Source organism: Dreissena polymorpha, chromosome 12 (assembly GCF_020536995.1).
Source record: "Dreissena polymorpha isolate Duluth1 chromosome 12, UMN_Dpol_1.0, whole genome shotgun sequence".
Taxonomy (NCBI): Eukaryota; Metazoa; Mollusca; class Bivalvia; order Myida; family Dreissenidae; genus Dreissena; species Dreissena polymorpha.
The window spans coordinates 55613363-55628547 of record NC_068366.1 but is presented as its reverse complement, the minus strand read 5'-3'; positions in this window follow the sequence as shown (position 1 = coordinate 55628547).

The window sequence follows — 15185 nt, the reverse complement described above, 5'->3', positions numbered from 1 at the left end:
TGATTCGTTGGTGGGTATTTCGCGGGAACTGCAAATTTATTTTAAGGTTACATAACAATAAAATATTTTGCATTCCTCAGTGGTCCCTAAAGAGTTTTTTGTATCTTCTGGTTTAAAAGAAATGTTTTGATCACACCCGTGCCTTGTGTGTTTATTTCCGATACCCTATGTGCATCTGTAAAATATTGGTGCATTTAAATGGGGACAACGTTGAAAGATGAACGTTTGGGCTGCGTTTATAAAAGTACGGTACTTTTGTCGAAATCTCACAGCCGAAACAATGTTTTGCCTTTGGACGAATGTTACTTTCTTTGAAGTTGGGGGACGGTATATTTTTTACTGCAATTATTGGAAGAAGACATATATATATATTGTTAATATAATACAAGATTTGCAACATTTGATACGTGGGAAAGGCATTAAAATGCTTTGAAAGTTGGCATTTTTAAAATGGGACCATACGGGATTGGAATAAGTGTAATATCCAACCTTTATCAACAACCAAAAGAAGCGAAAAAATGACATCTCCAGTAAATACCTTATAGATGAAGAAAACACATATAGGATACCCATATATTTATAGACGGACGTTGCATTAACTGAACGTACTGTAAACATAGACTATAAGTTATAAACGTTTGATCGCCAGCATCCCCTTTTTATGAGAACTATTTTCTGGCTCATATGTAGTAGTGTTTATGTCACAACCGAAAATCTTATTGAAGTGAGTTTGATTTTTTTTATTTATCTTCTGGTTTCCTTGCACGATCTTTCACTGTGTCTATATTTTGATTCAGGATGTTGGGAGTGAATTGTAAAACTACACCATGTTGTTTGTATTATAAATTGAAAACGTCAAACTTGCTAACATATGGTAATCTTTCAAAAAACGGACAGGATGTGATGACGTTGATATCGACCGCAATTTGTATATAAACATGTGTTTATTTCGTTTCTATACACATATCTGAAAGCGACTTAAGGTACATTGTTTATTGTTCGTATTTTATTGGTCACACGATGCGAAAATGTAACACATGCTTACTAAGTAAGGTTTAAAGTAGCTAAACCGTAAATGCTTAAATAATAAGAAATGTGCGCATACAGCAGATATAAAACACACACACTGAATAACGATGAGTTAATCGTGTTCATAAAAGGTATACACAATCAATTTTAATTTATTAACAAAATGTTGATTCATGGTTGTTTATTGGTCAATACGCAGCGATGTGGAGTTATTATATTTCAAGTTATATTAATACTTATATTTTTGTTAAATGTAATGTTGCGTATAATTGAATTTTGTGTGTATTTTATGGTTTTTATAATAGTGATTAAATGAAACGTTTGATGTAATTTTTTCGAACGGATTAGACCTAGTATCGTATAATTTAAAATAATTTAACAGTACACATAGCGTGTCTAAATAGTTTCCTATTCGACCACATCCAAGACGATAATTACATGTAACACTCCTGATGTTGCAGTGTTTCTACGGAGGTATTTAAATCATTCTGCACCGCGCCAAGTAGATAATAACGTATTTGAATATTACCAAAGAAGAAGTACTTTGTGCTTGTAATGTTTATGAACACACGATGAAATCCACCTTTAACTGAATAATGTGAATAAATAATGTCGTGATTTAAGGAGCTATTAAACTTAACATTCAGGTGATAACATGACAAAGCGTTGACTGTATAACTGTTGTAACAACTATTTCATTCATATTGAAGTTTATAGAAAGCGGTCTCCTGTTTCTATTTCACATTTAGTTTGACAGCATACATTGATAAAGATAAACACTGCACACATTTATATTATTTGATAGTGGGACTTTTATAACGGTACCGTTCTGCTATAACTACATCGTATATAATTACTACTATAACTTTTTTCCAGCGCTCTCGAAGTCACCGACACAAAATTGTGTTGATAAAAATATTTAACAAAGAGGCCTTGTTGTTATGGAACCATTTAACACATGTTAAAATTTAATCTTCTTTTTTCAATGTAATAAATAATGTGAAGTCGATATGCCGTTATACTCTTTGGTACATTTGCAAGATCCTAATTGTTTTAACATCATGGTCTTTCTTCTTTATAGATAACATGAGGTACACGAATGTTGTAGCGGTGTTTCTTTGCCTTGCTATGTCCGGTATGTTAAACACTTAAGAAGATTTATTCATAAAAGTGGGACTGATCCGTAAAGTCGTTTTACATTTTATAGCATATTTGAGTTAATTTCATAATATCTGAGATAAAAGTAAAACACGATTATTTGGTTTTGTTATTGTCAGTAGCCAACCTCTGCACGGACATTTGTTTGGTTCTGTGCATGTTTGTAAGCTAATATCGAGTCAACAACGATTTAAAACATGGGTAACGACTTACACAGATTAAAAATAGTTTACAACGATGAAAACAAGAGGGCCTGAAAAACCCAAAGTCGCTCACCTGAGATTCAAAGGAACTGACCTGTTCTGTGCAGCCCAAGCTGTCATTAGTACAAAATGTTCTTACCAACTTTCATGACTTAGTCTCGTGAACACCCTGGTAGCCACGTTTTTCAACAGACCAGAACATTTTCATACACATCCAAAATATCATTAAAGCAAAAAATTAAGACAAAGTTTCATTAAGATTCATAAGTTCATATAAGGAAAAATGCCCCGCCCAATGGTGGCCATGTTTTTTTCAAGAAACTGGAACCATTTTCAAACTTGTACAAGATATCATTGGGACAAATCTTCTGACCAAGTTTCATGATGATCGGAAAATAAATATGGCTTCTAGAGTGTTAACAAGGTTTTACTATACCTATATAAGGACAAATACCACGCCCCTTGGCGGCCATGTTTTTTAACCAACCGGAAACATTTTCGAACTCATCCAAGATATCATTAGGAAAATCGTCTGACAAAGTTTCATGATGATCGGACAATAAATGTGGCCTCTAGAGTGTTAACAAGATTTTACTAAAGCAATATATAGCCATATTAGGAAAAATGCCCCGCCCCCTTGTGGCCAAGTTTTTAAAGCAACCGAAACCATTTTCGAACTCATACAATATGTCATTGAGACAAATCATCTTACCAAGTTTCATGAAGATCGGAAAATAATTTGGCCTCTAGAGTGTTAACAAGGTTTTACTAAAGCCATGAAAGGAAAAATGCCCCGCTCCCTGGCGGCCATGTTTTTCAACCAACCCGCATCATTTTTGGCCTCGTCCAAGATATTATTGGGATGAATCTTCTAAGTTTCATGAAGATCGGACAATATATGTGGCCTCTAGAGTATTTACACGATTTTACTATAGCAATATATAGCCATATTAGGAAAAATGCCCCGCCCCTTGGCGGCCATGTTTTTCAAGTAAACATAACCATTTTGAAACTCATCCAAGATAGCATTGAGAACAATCTTCTAACCAAGTTTCATAAATATTGGGCAATAAATGTGGCCTCTAGAGTGTTAACGAGATTTTACCAAAGCCATATATAGCCATATTAGGAAAAATGCCCCACCCTCTGGTGGCCATTTTTTTTTAAAGCAACCGAATCCATTTTCGAACTCATCCAAGATATCATAGCGACTTATTTTCTGACCAAGTTTCATGAAGATCGGAAAATAAATTTGGTCTTTAGAGTGTTAACACTTTAACATCGCAAACTTTGGCCATAACTGTTGCAATATTGAAGATAGCAACTTGATATTTGGCATGCATGTGTATCTAATGGAGCTGCACATTTTGAGTGGTGAAAGGTCAAGGTAATCCTTCAAGGCCAAAGGTCAAATATATGGGTTCATAGCGGCGCAAATTCCTGTATATATGGACCATAAAAGTACTCAAGAAATTCATAAACACAAACATTTGTCTTTTTTCTGAAGTAAAAATGTAATTTTTGCATATGTGACTATTTCAAGATTTGTTGAAATAACGTCAAATAGGGACGGGGGTTTTGCAACAGAACTTACGTCAATAGCAACCAAATTAAACACGATATGAGTTAACAACTTTACATATATATCAGATAGTCACTAACAACGCCCGATGTGCTGTTTTCTTTTTTATACAATAATAAATACACCCACACTTTTCACGTTTCACTTTTTTAAACGGAATTTTTGGCTGAGAATTTGAGTACGTGTGCAATATTCAATAGGGCTCCTACTTTTTCCTTTTGGAACCCTACTTTTCCCAAATAAGAAGTCCAAGGACTCCTGTTATAAAATTCAGAGTTCGACACTTACTATATTGAGTGGGGAGGTCTTTTGACTCCCTTATTCTGAAATTTTGGAGTCCGACCATGCTTCAGGAAGTCCGAAAATTATGACACTTTTTATACCCTATTTTTCGGTTTATGACACAACCATAAATTGTTAAATCCTCTTTCTTGTTTGGTCTCAGATCGAAGTTCAACGTGAATGCTGTTCAATCTTTGTTGTCATTTGTTATCTCAGATCGCAAAATTATTTTACACAAGCCAGTAATATTTAAGCTAATTATTGTAATTAAAAAAAAGAGTAAAGTTCTATAATCCATTTATATATGCTTGCTTTTGAGCTCGGGATTCGTTGTAACAGCCTATTGCTTTAAACATGTTCCTTATTATAGTTAACATTATACAACAAAGCCAACTAACAGCCACAAAGCCCCTGAAATAATTGATTGATAGTGACATCGGGTTATTTACACACAACTGATTCACAGTCGTTTCAATCCTCAGTGACTTGGGACCGTTAAACGTGCATTGTGTAAACAATTTCGGGTATTGTGATGATGTTTATAGTGATAAGAGACTGTTCAGCGAAAGCTACATGTAGATGGTCATGTCATGTAATGGATTGATTACATTGTCTGATGTTATCAAGACTGCTTTTAGGACTCATTTCATTTGAAGATATAGATGTGTTTCTTTGCTTAATTTGATTTGTTGCCTCTGTGTTAATGTTATAAAAGTATTGTTGTTTTGTTCTGATCTTATTAGTATTAATTTTTTTCTATTCAATGAAAATGTTTGTTTTTTTGTTAAGTTTTCGAGCGGCCAATGGATAGGTTTCAAAATACAATTTGTAAACCAATAAAAAAAGTTGTAATTGGTATAAACAATTGTTACATAGGCTTAAACTCAAATTCCTAATGCATAATATAAGTATGCTTACTTTGTTTAAACTTATTATGATTTGTGTTTTATAAACTGGTAGGAGAGAAATTTATGATTGTTCTATATTCTTGTGTTTGAATTACCTTTGAAGAAGTATTTGAAATGAAGTGCACTACTTTATAAAAAAAATAAAGGAAATAATAGCAAATTCTGTCGCGGAATATTATTTTAATTTGTATACCGTCTTGTTATACTGATTGATCCTAACATATTGACTGATTGTATTCATAAATAACTAGCATTACTAAGGTTAAATAATAGTGTATGTTTCTTATTGGATTTTGTGGTCATGTGCTTCATTCAAATATAAAAAGCCTATGTGGTTACTAATACATTTATAGTAAGATGTAATACCCTGATGTGCGATTTTTATCGAGACTCAAAGTAGAAGTAAATATAACTCTTAGAGGGATTGGCAGAAATGTTAAATACTGAGACACATGCTGATAATCATTCATTCTTTAACACTTTTAAAGTGAACTTCGTAAGTTGAAGTGGGGGTGTTAACAAAAAAAGAATGAGTATAATCATAGATAATGTGTGTGTTTTTCAAAGTGTATGAGGTTCTTCCGGAACAGGGCCTTAATATATATGAAGACCCAGAGTGTGTCCCAGCTGTCCTACCTAATTTGATTACTAGACTCACGAAAGTTGAAACAAATTTTAAATTAAAGCTTCAGTTTTCAGTTACATGTGTATTTAGGTTTTACTGAAAGTTATTCAATTTTGGTGTGGTCTTATGCTGTGGAGCGGGGGAAACCGAGTTGCCCAGAGGAAACCTACCTGATCGGTATGGTGACCACCTACCAAAATCACATGAACCCCAGTTGCATAAGTGAGAAGTGCATCTACCAACCACTGCGCTAACCGGACATCATTGTAGTTAATGAATTAACATAAACCTATTTAAATTGAGATTTTCAAAGTCAGGTCAATGCATTTGCTGCAAAATACAACTAAATCTGGTCAATGTGTTTGCTGCATCAAACAATTAAACAAGGCCAATGTGTAATCTGCACAATAAAACTAAGTCAGATCAATGTGTTTGCTGCATAATACAACTAAACCCAGTCAATTTGTTCGCTGCGTAAAACAACTAAATCATGTAAATTTGTTCGCTGCATAATACAAATAAATCAGGCCAATGTGTTTGCTGCATAATACAACAATTAGATAAATGTGTTCACTGCATAATGCAACTAAATCAGGTAAATGTGTTCACCGCATAATACAGATAAATCAGGTCAAATTGTGTTTGCTGCATAATGCAACAATAAGGAGGTCAATGTGTTTGCTGCATAATGCAACAATCATATCAATGAGTTTGATGCATAATATAACAATCTAGTCAATGTGTTCTGTGCATAATAAAACTAAATCATGGCCATTCATACCATGACAAAAAAAAATTAGCTTTTATAGTGATGCATGCATTTGATGTTTCATTCATTTGCTGTTCTTATTCATATCCGAGTTTTTCAAATTGCAGCGCTATATCTTTCTCTGATATATTGCTAAATTGCTAGAAGGTAGCGCAATTGCAGGACATAGACCTTATTTTTGTAAGTTAATACATGTCATTTACCCATAATCTATTTCATCAAATTTCTATTTGGTTTATTGTTTTTTAACATCACAAAAGTACATACTGGAGAAGTAAGGCAAAACTTTCGTGTCATACAAATATATACAATCAATAAGAAACATCCTTAAGGGAATTGCAATTTAAAACAAAATGTTGCAGATAATATTATAATATGTATGTTGCCTTTCTAAGTTTTGCTTGTAAGCATGATCGTTGCATTCGAACAAGTGTTTTCCGGTCAAAATTCGCAATGTTTGTATGAATCCAGAGCGATATATACAAAGGACAATTTGACTATCTGATATATATGTAAAGTTGTTAACTCATATCGTGTTTAATTTGGTTGCTATTGTAACTATGAACTAAGATGTACATAATAGCAATACTATCGGTCCATCACAGTCAACATTTAAGTATGCCCTTTCGTTTACCAGATCTGCTTGGCGCTCCTCACAAGTGGTTATTTCCGTTGATTTCAATTGTGACACCAAATTGTGTGTGATTCTAACATTAACATAATTATTTAAAAGTAGACCCAATCCGAAAATATTGTGTATGCCCCCGCTTTGACTGATTTGGGAGGTATATATCGATTGACCCATCCTTCCATCTCTACACGGTTAACACAAAATGACACATACCTTAAACTATCAATAATGTTACCTACAAAGCTTTCATACGTGCATGTATGTTTACCTTGAACACTATGAACACACCCACTCTATCCTTACTTCATGTTGCTGTTGACACTGACCTACATTTGGCTCACACTTATGCAGTGTCTAATCTCTTGTTGATCCCTTTACCACTAGGTTTTTTTAGGCATTTTCTGTCACTTAGAAAGTTAAATTTTATTAAAGACGTATTTTACAAGATGCACGTTGCAAAGGCTTCATTTCCAGTCCTTAGAAACTGATTAATAGCAAACAACATTAAAACTACATTGGGGTGTTGTTAAGGTGAACTTTAATTATTTACTGACTGAGTGAAATTCAGTTCCTGTCTGTAAAAGGTGCCTTTTCACGTTGTAGTTGTTGACAAAAATATAAATAATTGTTTCAAATTTGCAAATTTTCGATGTAGTTATGATATTTGCGAGAAAACAGTAATACTGAACATTAACCATGCTCTAAATTATCCATTGTATGCATATTATGCCGATTAAAAAATCTGAAAATTGTAAAGCGTATCAGCGCGAAACGCTTGAATAATTTGAGGAGTTCTGTTGTTGTCGTAATATTTTGTGATACTTTGAGAATTTCTTATCTAACGTATAAAATGCATAACTAAATGTATGAGCACGGATGGCGGAGTGGTCTAAGCAATTGACTTTTATACCAGGGCTCCAGTGGTCAGTGGTTCGAGTCCAGTTGAGGGTTGCTTTTTTCTTTCTGTAATTGTATTCTTGTTTTTTTTATGGAGCTTTTTAGATCCAATGTTAATATTTATCAATATAAAGCATTTTATGATAAACTTCAATTCATGCCAAAATTTTTTAAAAGACTCATGTAAAAACAAGACTACTATGAGTTCCAGCAGTTTTGTTTTGTGGCTATAGGAAAACAATTTGACAACTCTAGCAGTCACATTTTTTTAACAGTAAGACAATCATTGTGAAAGTTGTTAAACACATTAAAACAAATTGTGTTTGTTATTATTTCTTGGCATGATGATTATTATTTTTTGTTCAAAAACATGGCTGCCAGGTGCTGGGGCAGTTTTCTGTAAACGTTTTTTTGGTAAAACCTTGAGAAAACCACCTGCTCCTAATTCTTTAGTTCCATAAAGTCTTAGATAAGCGCCTTAGGACCTTTACTGCATGTGTTTCTTTTTTTGTATAACTTCAAGGCCAGTCAAGCCTTGGCCTGGATCAAAACTATCAGGTTTTAAGTTTAACAGCACTTCCCATTGCTAATATTAAATCATGACAATTGTAACACTCTTGTCACATTGCACATTATATATGCAGTTTTAAAATCGAAAATATCTTCGCAAAAAACAACGACCAAGATTGGGTTGATTCAGAGTTCGAGACTCAGAGTTTCTCTTATTGCTACTCGCAAGCACTGCGACAAGGAACAAAAATACATAATTTCGGATTGTTTTGTTTTGTCAATGTGTTTAAGCAGAATGATGAGTGGCTTCTTATCGGATGTTAAAAGGTGCGGGCATTTTGATCTCGCGATACAGGATAATTTGAGTCCCTGGATGTTGCACGTTTTGACACCAGGGGGCGTGATTTGAACAACTGTAGCAGTGGACTATGAATAGACAAGCCAATGGGCCCTCCTGCTTCAGAAAAGATTTTCAAAGTATTCACTAATGCATATAATTAAACAAGTAACCCATAGGGCTGGTTCAATTTTAACCCAAGAGGGATGATTGTAGCAAAACTGTTACAGGACCAGTATATGATGTTACAAAAAAAAATCACTGCCCTAAAATTTTGAGAAAAAACTTTTTTTTAATATGTAAGTCTTAAAATATGTCTTCATTATTTGGCGTGGCCAGTTTTAGCCTGAGAGACGATATTTTAAACAATCTTGGAAGAGGACCACAATAAAATGATACCTTCTAAAAACCAAACTTCTTGGCCTTGCGGTTTCAGAAAAAACATTTTTAAAAGCGAGTATGCACGATTTTTATATGTGTTAAATTGTAATATATTGATAAAAATATCTTACAATAACACAAAATAGGCAAGTAACATTATACATCGAAGACGATTTTCATAAAATGCAGCAAAGACAAATTAGCGCCCCGGGCTGATTGTGACGAAGATATATTTCTTACATATTTTCCTACAATAACCGAAGCATTCGTCTTTTTATTAGGATCGGAGTTAGTGTTCGTGTGTCGTATGAATAGATATCGTTGCAGGAAATAAACATGATTCGTAAAAGTAAATTTAGATTCACATCGTACATGCAAGATATACATGCTGGCGAATTCGACTGTTCATACATTTTCGATTTCAGAATTGAATATCTGGCTTATTTCGCATTTTTCGACACATGTTCTTCTTAATTTGATTAGCTCGGCTGTTTTCCGAGAAAACCCGAAGTATTATCATTGCCAGCTCTTCGTCCGCCGTCCGGCATCTGCCGACCTCGTCGTGCTAAAACCTTAACATTGGCTCTAAAATCAAAGTGCTTCCACCTACAAATTTAAAACTTCATATGTAACTGCACCTTGATGAGTTCTACACTACACACCCATTTTTGGGTCACTATAGATCAGAGGTCAACTTGGTCAATGTGACCTCTAATATAAAACTTTGATTTAATCAAAACTGCACCCACAGCCGAGCGTTGACACCCGCTATGCGGTGCTCTTGTTTTAATTTATAATGAAATAAATGTATAATAAGTTTGTGTACACATTGTAAATAAAATCATAAATATTTTATAGAATCGTGCATATTCGCTTTATGTGTTTGCTCCATACACATAAAGCAAGTAACTCTCAGAGAGGGGAACATTTTCACCAAATGGGTATTATTAAAAAACATTAAAACACTTTAGACGAACCGAACCTTTGCGTTCCAAGTCGTTTCGTTAAAACTGGTAAATGGAATTTCATTGTTTTGCTTACATAAACTACAAAATTGACAATACAAGTTTGTTCATCATTATAATACAATTATAAGTATAAACAAGGCATCTTCTGAAAACAAACGTGTAGACCAGACAGGTTTTTTTATGGGATTAAAGAAAAATACTATTCAAGTGCAAAGTCACAATGATGGTATTGTTCTGGTTTTGTTTATGCTTCCGACATCACTTTGTTTTGATTGAACACTTCTCACTATCAAGAGACCAGCTGTCTTTAATCTTCCTTGTTAAGAGGAACGCTTACAGTTCTAAAGCAGTAGTTGAAGTGTGCGGTTATGACTCGGTATTAAAAACTTCCTTCTGCAGTATGTAGAGGGTGAATATTAAATTACTACAATTTTAATGTGACAATAAAGAAATGCAACTTAAAGTTTTTATAGACAGTGTTCGACAATGACTATTTCAGAGTAAGATATTGTTAACAGACATTCTGATTTTGCGAAACGCAGGGATTTTTGTATAATTCAAAGATGATTTTAAAGGAGTCCGACGGACATCTTTGACACAAAAACAAGGAGTCCAAGTCTCATTTCCTGGAGTCTCGGACCACCGGACTCCCGTAAGTGTCAAACACTGCAAAACCGAGTGATACCCATGGTTTTTTGAAGCTATAAGTAATTCATGTCGCGTTAGAATTAAAATAATGATTTGACAACACTATACATGAAATGCAATACTTCCACGAGTATGTATTGAAGGCCTGCAAGTGCTCTCGCTCCGTGAAAGCGTGCGCACTCATTGGCTAATATCGATTTTCCAAGACAACAAAGCTCCCCCATTAGGTTGGTAAAAAGTTTCATGTAATTGACAGATGATCGTAAATCGGCTCTTAAATATTCGACGAATTCGTTATCGCTTTGATCTGAAGAATGGCTTGTTGAATTTACCGAAAAATGCACTAATCGGTAAATTTCAAGCGCACTGCAAACTTTGATTTCATAATTCAAGCGCCCAAGCGAGGGACCGTGAAATGGCTTGTGGAAAGCATTGATGTACATACCGTATATGTATAGCATTTAGGCATTCAAGATGTAAACACAGCAGTAGTGTTCATGCTTTAATTCTATTATTGATATTCTCCTTTACCGGATTAAATTCGCTCTGAGAGTTTACACTGTATTTGTTTTCTATCTTTATTTCGTGGTTTTCAAATCCGATTATAAGCTTGAAAAAAATACAGCAACAACAAAAACAAGGACTAAGCAACACACATAAAAAGCTTCCTATTCATTCGTATTCAATGCGACAATATTCAAAAAAAAATATTGTGACTTTTTTAGCTCACCTGAGCACAACGTGCTCATGGTGAGCTTTTGGATCACCTTTTGTCCGTCGTCCGTCGTTCGTCGTCAACATATTGCCTTGTAAACACCGTAGAGACAACATTTATTTCTGATCTTCATGAAACTTGGTCAGAAGATTTGTCGTTGTGATATATTGGTTGCGTTCGAAACTGGGTCACTTGATGTCAAAAACTAGGTCACTAGGGCAAATTAAAGAAAAAAACCTGTTAACACTATAGAAGTCACATGTATTGTCCTATCTTCATAAAACTTTGTCAGAATCTTTGTCCCAATAATATCTAAGCTGAGTTTGAAAATGGTTCCGGTCAGTTGAAAAACATGGCCACCAGGGGCGGGGCAGTTTTCCTTATATGGCTATAGTAACACTCTAGAAGTCTTATTTTATGTCCTATCGTCATGAAACATGTTCAGAACATGTTTTCTAATGATATCTCGTCTGAGTTTTTAAATGGTTTCAGTTTGTTGAAAAACATGGGCGCCAGGGGGCGGGACAATTTTTCTTATATTGCTATAGTAAAACCTTGTTAGCACTCAAGAAGTCTTATTATGCCCCGGTAGGTAGGCATATAGCATTTGAACTGTCTGTCAGTCTGTCCGTCCGTCCGTCCGTCCGAAAACTTTAACATTGTCCATACCTTTTGTAATATTGAAGATAGCAACTTGGTATTGGGCATGCATGTGTATCCCTTGGACCGGTATATTTTGAGTGGTCAGAGGTCAAGGTCAAGGTCATCCTTCAAGGTCAAAGATAAAAAAACAACAAAAAAAAACGTCCAATCTTCGTGAAACTTGGTCATAACATTCCTCATAATTATATCTCGGCTTAGTTCTAAAATGGTTCCAGTTCGTTGAAAACATGGACGCCAAGGGGTGGGGCAGTTTTGCTTATATGGCTATAGCAAAACCTTGTTAACACTCTTTTTTTATTTTATTTTAAGTCCAATCTTTTTAGAAGTTGGTCGGAACTTTTGTTTTTATGATAGCTAGGCTGAGTTTGAAAATAGTTCCGGTCCGTTGAAAAATATGGCTGCCAGGGGGCGGGGCAGTTTTGCTAATATGGCTATAGTAAAACCTTGTTAACACTCTTAAAGTTACATTAATAGTCCAATCTGCATATAACTTGGTCCGAAGATTTGTTTTTACGATAGCTTGGCTGAGTTCGAAAATGGTTGCGGTTCGTTGATAAACATGGTCGCCAGGGTAGCGGCAGTTTTCTTAATATGACTACATTAAAACCATGGTAAAACTCTAGTTGTAATGCAGATGTTGGTGCAGAATTATGATGATGATTACTCAAATTAATTATTGCCATTAATTCAAATTGTTATCTATATGTTTGCAGAAATTCAACATAGACTAGTGGTAAAACCAATAAAACAACAAGAATTGGTACATATGAATCTTGTTTGACCTTTCATTCACTTATCCTACTCTCTATAACTCTATAATACTCATTTATACCTAATTGCTAGCACTGTTGGCATGTGGTTATTGTGTAAAACTCCTATATATTGGCCCCAATTAACTGGGCACTTCACCAAAGCCCTTTGTATTGATGTCAGACGGACACCATTCATAAGATAGATTACAACTTGAAACATTTTAGGCCTACAGTTGCAGTCAGTAGTTTATGTGTGATTATGAAATATTTGTGATTTTAGCAGGTTTTATTGTTGTTTCAATTGAAAATATCATTGCAAGGTATGTCCGAAAATTGTTCCAGTTATTTAAAAACACTTAGTAAATAATGTGAACAATTTGATAGCAAAAAAAACCAGAACTTATCACATCTTTTAAGAAGCACAAAAAACTGTTTGATTAAAAAGAAAAGTTGTTTGCAGTTGTTTTTGCAAACATAATGTATTTATGCTACAGATTTTTTGTTCATATTACTAACAAATAGTTGTTTTGATATGATACATTTCCAATTTCTTGTGTGTGTTAACTTCTATATTTTCACACATTTGTAACTATGAGAAAGATCAAGCGAGGTTTCGTACTATAAAAGAAGATCAATATTGAGTTTCTAGTACACATTCTCGTTCTCGTTTACTTTTTTATTACTGACTTTGATATATGATTACAATTCAACATTTGTATTTAATAATGCAAAACCTATTTTATAAACACACAATCTATTGAACAAATACAGTTGTTTTCGGTATCTAAAAGTGTTCTTGCTAAATAAGTTGTAAACAGTCATCACCTATAATATGCTGGGATGCTTATCTCATGATCTCAAAGTTGGAAAACAATTTGTGGAAAAATGTACTTTCATTTTCTTTTGCTGATGCTCATTAATAAATTACTGTCCTCATATTACATTGATCTTAAATATAGCTTTGTTGCAACGGGTAACACGTGTCTATTTTAAAAAACATAAAACACACACAAAACTATTTATAACGCGTATATGTATATATCTGCAGAAACAACCAGGCCTTTCTTTTCACGAAACAACGTTAACAACCTTTGTATAACGTTAATATAACTCAGGTGAGCGAACCAGGACCACCATAGCCCTCTTGTTTATTTTAAAAGCAAATTAGTAATTTTCCAGTACCTAATAGTCAACTATTATTATAAGAGGAATAATCAGATTTATTTAAGTTCATGCAACAAAAGGAGAAAAGACAAGCGCATAACCTAATTTATGGGTAGCCCCCTAAAATAAGACTAAATGCAACATATTCCAGTTCATATTTCACCCATGTAGCTTACACAGATGCATCCGTTGAACATGATTGTAGCTGTGGCTTTTTAGTAATTTAACATTGGCTGATGGAGATTTCAGTTTGAACACTTTTACCAATTTAACCATGACAAACCAAAAACATAACACATTTGATTTCTCTGCAGCATCCATATAAAGCTGGTACTTACGGATATCAATGTAAATAATATATAATGTATTATGATAAATCATGTTACTGTTATTTCTTACATTAAGAACTATCAATAACTTTAGCTCAACCCTTTTACTTATTGACAATTAGCCTAGCAGCAAAGCAAGTTTATTAATCAGACATGTAAAGTTATTTTAAAACTGCGAGCAGGCGTAAACACTTTCTCTCAAATGTAGGGGAAAAAAATACCTGTAGAAACATTCAAAATAAGTAACAGAAGTAACTAAAGGCGGTGTTATTGTTAACAGTAAATATCAAACATTAAACTCTGAAGTTTGTAAATTGATTAATGTTTTATTTTAGAACAGTTTTTTCTGTGTTTTTTTCATCACAAATAAGGCGATAGGTAAACAAATTTCTAATTGCCCCAGCTGAAATTTCATCGCTTTGGCGATCAGGTGATGGGTTGATTTTGCAGACTGGTACATAATGTTCATATATTGCGTCAGTGGATTGGCACATGTTCAGTGAGAACACTCCCGTCCCAATTGCAAGTCACAATTAATGCTGATTACTTTGCATAATATGTTAAATGTGAATTTAAGAAAGTTTTCATAAATAAACCTGGTTAATAAGTTTAAGATGGTGTTTATTTTAATGTC